Below are 6,805 nucleotides of genomic sequence, written 5' to 3' on the forward strand. Positions count from 1 at the left end.
ATTTAAGACTTTTTTATACATAGAAACTATATTAATAAATGAATCACAATCACCAAAATAATGATCATTAGATAAAATGACATAGTATTATTTCATTTAAAAGATTGATATCTTAAGCGAAAATGAGCATCTTCAATACGATCCATGATTTTTTTCGGTATTAACTGAGTTTTCCGGGTAAATTTCCGGGGCATAAACTGAAATCATATGAACCAGATTCTATTAAAACCAAAAGTATCCCAGGCCGCGGCCAAAACATTACCACAGATATATTTTTTTGGATTCAATACGCGATCATTTTGTAACGTTTTGCTCATTCTGCTTCTTGTATTGCCTTTTGTAATTCATCGATATTAAAATAGTTGCATTTAATACATTTTTAATTGCGTCATTAGGCAAAACGCAGCTTATTCGCACTATATTAACCGCACAACATATTATGCATACTCATTACAGTGCTTCTTTTAGCAAACTTCTCATGCAGAACGCATTGCCGTTGCTATAAGAGCATATTGGTAATGTAAATTAGGTCGTTGGCCTACGCAGTTCTAACGTTAACAGTGCAATGGTCGATACGCACGTGTGTGCATTATTTCGTCAAATGTTTAAAATATATTGTCGATCTGCCAATGGTAGGTAAAATTATACAGGCCTAGCGGCCTACAGCCTAACAAAAATAAATACACGGGAGATAACAGTAGATAGTAATGTCATACAGCTAACATGAGTTGTCTCATAGCAATCTTACTACAAGGATGTCTCTTGTTAGTGTATTCGTACCAAGGGGTGTAAACCTCTTCCGTCTTTTACATAAAGTCTTTACTCTAAAGAACCAACACCTTATACATATATTCTCTAAAAGAAGCATTATCACCAAAACAGCACTACAACCCAGCACGACGCTCGACGGTTCTTTTGCTCTCTGAAAATATGCTGTAAATCCATTGGCGAAGTCTCCCTGGGCAATACACTTGTACAACATGACCGGGCCACACCAGACGAAAGGCCATGTGACCGCGGCCACGACCTACGGTAGTACATAAAATGTAAACAAGCGATGTATTGTACGCACAAAACAAACACATAATTTTCATCGTCATACATTGAACGTAAATATCCAGATATCAACCTATATCAACTTCTTAACTTCGGGTTTATTTCTGGTATCGATTGTATCCGATGCGATGGTTATCACAAACGTCATCCAAAATAGCTTTATCTCGATTTCCTGAAATCGGGTTGAAATCCTCGAAAACACATCACTGATCCTGTCATTATGAAAATAAAAAAAATACATTTAGTTTTTACAGTGTGAATTATCAATGAGTTGGAATACGTATAACGACCTATCCTTATTTAAATCTCCGACCGAAACTGAGTTTCAGCGGAACACAATTAAATACTTCAGTTTTAATTATTTTTATTCGTTTAGTCGTTCTATTATAATAATATCCCGAATATGATAAGCAAGATACAACGTACTTTAAAAAAAAATGTGTCTTCACTTTGTGCAGTTCAATGATTATATGCACGCCGGGAAACGAGTATTAAAACACAAATGAGTATACTAAAAAATCAGAACTTTAATTATGTATGTCCTCAGTGTATAAATAATGCGTGGAACTAAATGACCAACCCTGAAACTTTTCGAATGAATGAAATATTCATAGAAAGTTTCAATATGAAGAAGAATTGTTATGAACTTTGCAGAAACAGTTTCCCAACTCTACTTTAACGGGTGTGGTTTAAGAACAAATGTCTATGAAAGCACAGCTAGAAACTATGTCAAATACTGGCATACTCATTGGAATGCATGGTGCGGGGCTTACCAATTGACTGTTTTGCCCCTACAAGCTCCGGCATTTTCGCTAACACGCTTCTCAAGGTATTTTTAGTACTGTATGGTTACTAGCTATCTGCGCCATAACAGGTTGAATGGATTCTATTAGGACGAATTCCTTGGCTTGTTGAGCAGATTATTTTTTGTATATTTATTTGCAAAGAGAAAATATATCAGGCTGAAAAATGACTAACAGTCATTTTTAATATATTTGTGTCGTAACTCCCAGTGCTTGTAAAGCTTTTCGTCGTTGACATTTGACATTTTGAAACAAATACTATTCCGATAGGGCAAAAGAAACCATATCCACAGCTAATTTCACATTTTAGTCACATACGTCCAACGAATCCATAGGTCGAAAACACTACAGTCGAAAGTAGTTGGCTTGATATCGCTTGGCTCGGTATCCTCTTTTGCTTCAAGTAGGTTAAAAGTACCGTTTTTTAAAACATATTTAGGAATATTTGAAAAGTAGAAAAGAGTCATTAAACTAGTTGTCACGTCTATTTTAATATGTACAACTGCACCTCTTTGTTAAGAGGTGCGCCTCTGTATTTAGATAGATGTTTTCTGGCTTTAGTCGACTTTCGATCCAAATGATACGTCATAATTTTATACTTAAGCTTCTTAATACACACAGTCAGCCTTATCCTATATATTTACAAAAACTACCCGATAGAAACAAGGGATATTCTATAGTTAGAAAACTCCTAAATTACTATGTTTTGGCATACGTATTTGATGATACTCAATATATAATGTAAATGATTTTGCTCAAGAATTTTAGTGTATACATTCAAACATATAGATACATTCAAACATGATTTACATGGATCATTAAGTAAAAGCTACGTTATTGATATGTATACGAGTTTTGAAAATGCATTGCAGTATGAAGATATTTGATTTTTTTACCAAGGAAATACCGCTTGTACAGATGTAGATACATCCATTAATAATTCAAAATGACCAATATACTAGAAATAATATACCACGTGATGAACGTTATTGTAATTGTTGTTAACAAATTGATATTGAAGATGAGTTCCATTTTGTGTATATATGTTCATGTTATATAGTCATAAGGCAGAAATTTATATCAGGTTATTAGTATGTATGCCCCTGTTTTTAAATACCACTGACCATATAGTATTGTTAATCAGCGAAAGCTGATTAAGCTCTGCAATTATGTTAAAAATCATTATGCATTCCTAACTTTTGGTATAAGTGAACAATTCCCAAAGGGGATTGAGATGAAGCGCCGCTAACTATATCTCCTTGTGAGGCACTTCAGGGCCCAGAAAAAGCATACTGTACTTGTGCGTGACATACTGTTTGTCGACGGTAGGGAAGTTAGAGCCGGGGAAATCGAAACATCGCAGGACCGAAGCGGAAACCACGGACCGCCGACCGGAAGTGGCATCCGTGGCCGTGGAGGCGCACGTTACGAACACCAACGTAGGAATTATACACAGCCCCTAAGAGGACAAGCTAACAATCCCGCACGCGGACGACCGATCGGCGCCGGATATGACACAGAATCCACGCATCTGTAGGGGTGCCGTGGTGGACTTTCATTTTCTTGTCTAAATGTTTGTGGTTTAACTTCAAAACTAAATATCCCTGAATTTATTAATCATATTAAGTCCGTCGATATATTTTCTTGTTTCGAAACCCATTGTGACGAGTTTGATTTAATCAACATTGAGGACTATGATTTTTTTTTAAGAATCGTTCCCAAAAAACACTGAAAAAGTCTGGTGGAATAGCTACCTTTATTAAAAAAAGATATTTCGAATCGTTTCTCATTAAAACAGCTTGTGAGTATATACAATGGTTTAGCTTTCGAAATCAGTTTTCACATCTGATGAAGATGTTAAATTTTGTGCAGTGTATGTACCACAGAATAGTTCAAAATATTTTCACAAACAATATATATTGTTATACTGAATTAGAACAGTTTAATTGTAATAACATATAATTTGTGTGATAATGTTGGGCGATTTTAATGGTAGAACTTCTAATTTAATGGATATTGCAGATGTAGATCAGCACATTTTTAATAATGTAATATTGACACGTCGGACTTTTTTGATAGTAATTTGAGAGAAAAGCTTTGAACCAACAATATGAATTTTGAACGTTGTTCTAAAGATGACACTGTAAATCGTCTAGGTAAGACAGCTAATTGACTTTTGTCGAACTAACGACCTTGTTATTATCCATGGCAGAGCTTTCAATGACAAAAGTGGTCATTATACATGCAAAGATATATCGGTTATTGACTATGTAATCGCATTGTGCGATTCGCTTTTGTTTTTTCAAGATTTTAGTGTAAGTGAATATTGCCCCCTTCTCTCTGATGTTCACTGTTGTCTCATTTTTAAACTAGTCACAGAAACATTAAACTCATCTGATAACGATGCAAATGGAGAAGAAAATCGTAAATGGGATGGTGACAAAAAGCAAGAATTTATTATTAATATCAATATGCATACTATAGACGATGCTACGGAGAATCTATCTTAAAATGATGGCAATCTACATAAAACTAAACTAGGTGAACTAATAAATTCTGTTGTAAGTGCCTTAGTAGAGTCTGCCAGAACCACATTCGGGGTGAATAAAACTTACCCTCATAAAAGTAAGAATACTAGTAAAAATAATAAAGTATGGTATTATAATGAATGTAGATCATCTAGAAATAAGTTCCATGCATGTAAAAGTAGATATAGTCATAGAATGGACACTAATACAAAACATGATCTAGTCCAGTCATCGAAAACATACAAGGCTATCATTAGAAAATCTGTAGTAGCACATTAAAGAGACATGCGGGGTCATTAAATCATTAGGGGTCATATACTGGTCAGGCCAAACCTCCAAATCAAGTTTGAGGGTCATGGGTGCAGGCATTGTCGAGTTATCACTCGAACAACCTTTTACCATTCAAGGTCACTGTGACCTTGATCTTTGACCCGATGAGCCCCAAAAACAATAGGGGTCAGCTACTTGTCAGGTCAAACCTCCAAGTCTAGTTTGAGGGCCATGGGTGCAGGCATTGTCTAGTTATCACACGGACAACTTTTTACAATTCAAGGTCACTGTGACCATGACCTTTGGCCCTATGACCCCCCAAAACAATAGGGGTCATCTACTGGTCAGGCCCAACTTCCATATCAAGTTTGATGACCATAGGTCTAGGCATTGTTGAGTTATCACTCGGACAAGCTTTAAAATTATTTTACCATTTAAGGTCACTGTGACCTTGACCTTTGACCCGATGAGCATTTAAATCAATAGGGGTCATCTACTGGTCAGGCCCAACCTTCATGTCAAGTTTGATGACCATACGTCCAGGAATTGTTGAGTTATCACCCAGACAAGCTTTGGTATACAAACGGACCGACCGACAGACCGACCGACCGACCGACATGTGCAAAGCAATATACCCCTCTTCTTCGAAGGGAAGCATAATTACGTTGATGCAAATGAGCATGATGAAGCTGAATTTCCAAATGTGAGCATAGACCATAATCTTAACAATGAAATAACAATTGATGAAATTAGTGTTTGTATAAATACATTTAAGTCTGGCAAGGCTACTGGTCTTGATAGGGAATCAAATGAATATATTAAAGCATATTATGATCTTTTAATGACTCTGTATTATAAGTTATTTAACATAGTCTTTAACACAGGTTGTATACCTGAATCTTGGCTAATTGGCTCCATTAGACAAATTTATAAAAATAAAGGAGATAAAGATGATCCCCAAAACTATAGACCTCTCTATCACAATTTTAAGCTGTGTTGGAAAGTATTTACTGCTGTGTTAAACAATAGACTAACTAAATACTTAGAATGCTATTATCTTCTAAATGAAAATCAAGCGAGCTTTAGAAAAAAATCACTCTTCAGTAGACCACATTTTTGTACTACATACATTAGCGGAAATTTGTAAACGTAAAAATAAAAAGTTGTTCTGTTCTTTTTTTGATTTCCAGAAAGCTTTTGACTCTGTATGAAGAACCGGTCTTTGGAATAAATTAATGTGTTATAACATAAATGGAATAATGTTAACTATTATAAAAATATGTATAGTGGTATCAAATCTTGTATTTCCGTTAATAATAAGATATCAAACCATTTTCCCTGTGCTAGAGGTGTACGCCAAGGTGAAAATCTTTCACCAGTAATTTTTTCTCTGTTTTTAAATGATCTAGAGAATTACTTATTGACAAAAAATGACATAAGTTTAGTCTTAGCTGCCGACAATTTCGACATATATATAAAACTGATTGTTATATTATATGCTGATGACACAGTACTTTTTGCAAAAACAAAGGAGGATCTCACGTCAGTGCTTAATACTTTTAACGAATATTGCACACAATGGAAATTAGATATAAATTTTGACAAAAATAAGATAATGGTATTTGGAGATCGTTTCCGTAGAAAAAGAAGCTTTATCATAAATAACCACCAAATCGAGGTGGTAGATACATTTAAATATCTTGGAATTCATTTCTCTAAAAACTGTTTACATCTGCTAAAAAGCATATAGCTGAACAGGTAAGTAAAGGCTTATTTAGTCTATACAGAAAAATAAGAAATCTAGATTTATCTATTGAGTGCCAACTTAAATTGTTCGATTCAACTTTTCTTCCAATTCTTACTTATGGATGCGAAGTTTGGGGTACTCAGACGTTAATCTGTTAAAAAAAGTGCATACAGACTTTATGAAAAATATATTACATGTTAAACGTATTACTCCTCATATTATGCTATATTGAACCCTTGGGTGATATCCCATTTCTTTTGTTATCAAGAAACGAATTATTGGCTTTTGGTATAATATGATACCAAATACTGATAAACTTTCTTCGTTGTTTTATAAATTGATGTACTCAGAATATATTCATAATTCTAAAATGTATAACTGGTTAACATTTGTGAAGTCTG

The sequence above is a fragment of the Mya arenaria genome, chromosome 1 (genome assembly GCF_026914265.1).
Source record: "Mya arenaria isolate MELC-2E11 chromosome 1, ASM2691426v1".
In the NCBI taxonomy this organism is placed as follows: Eukaryota; Metazoa; Mollusca; class Bivalvia; order Myida; family Myidae; genus Mya; species Mya arenaria.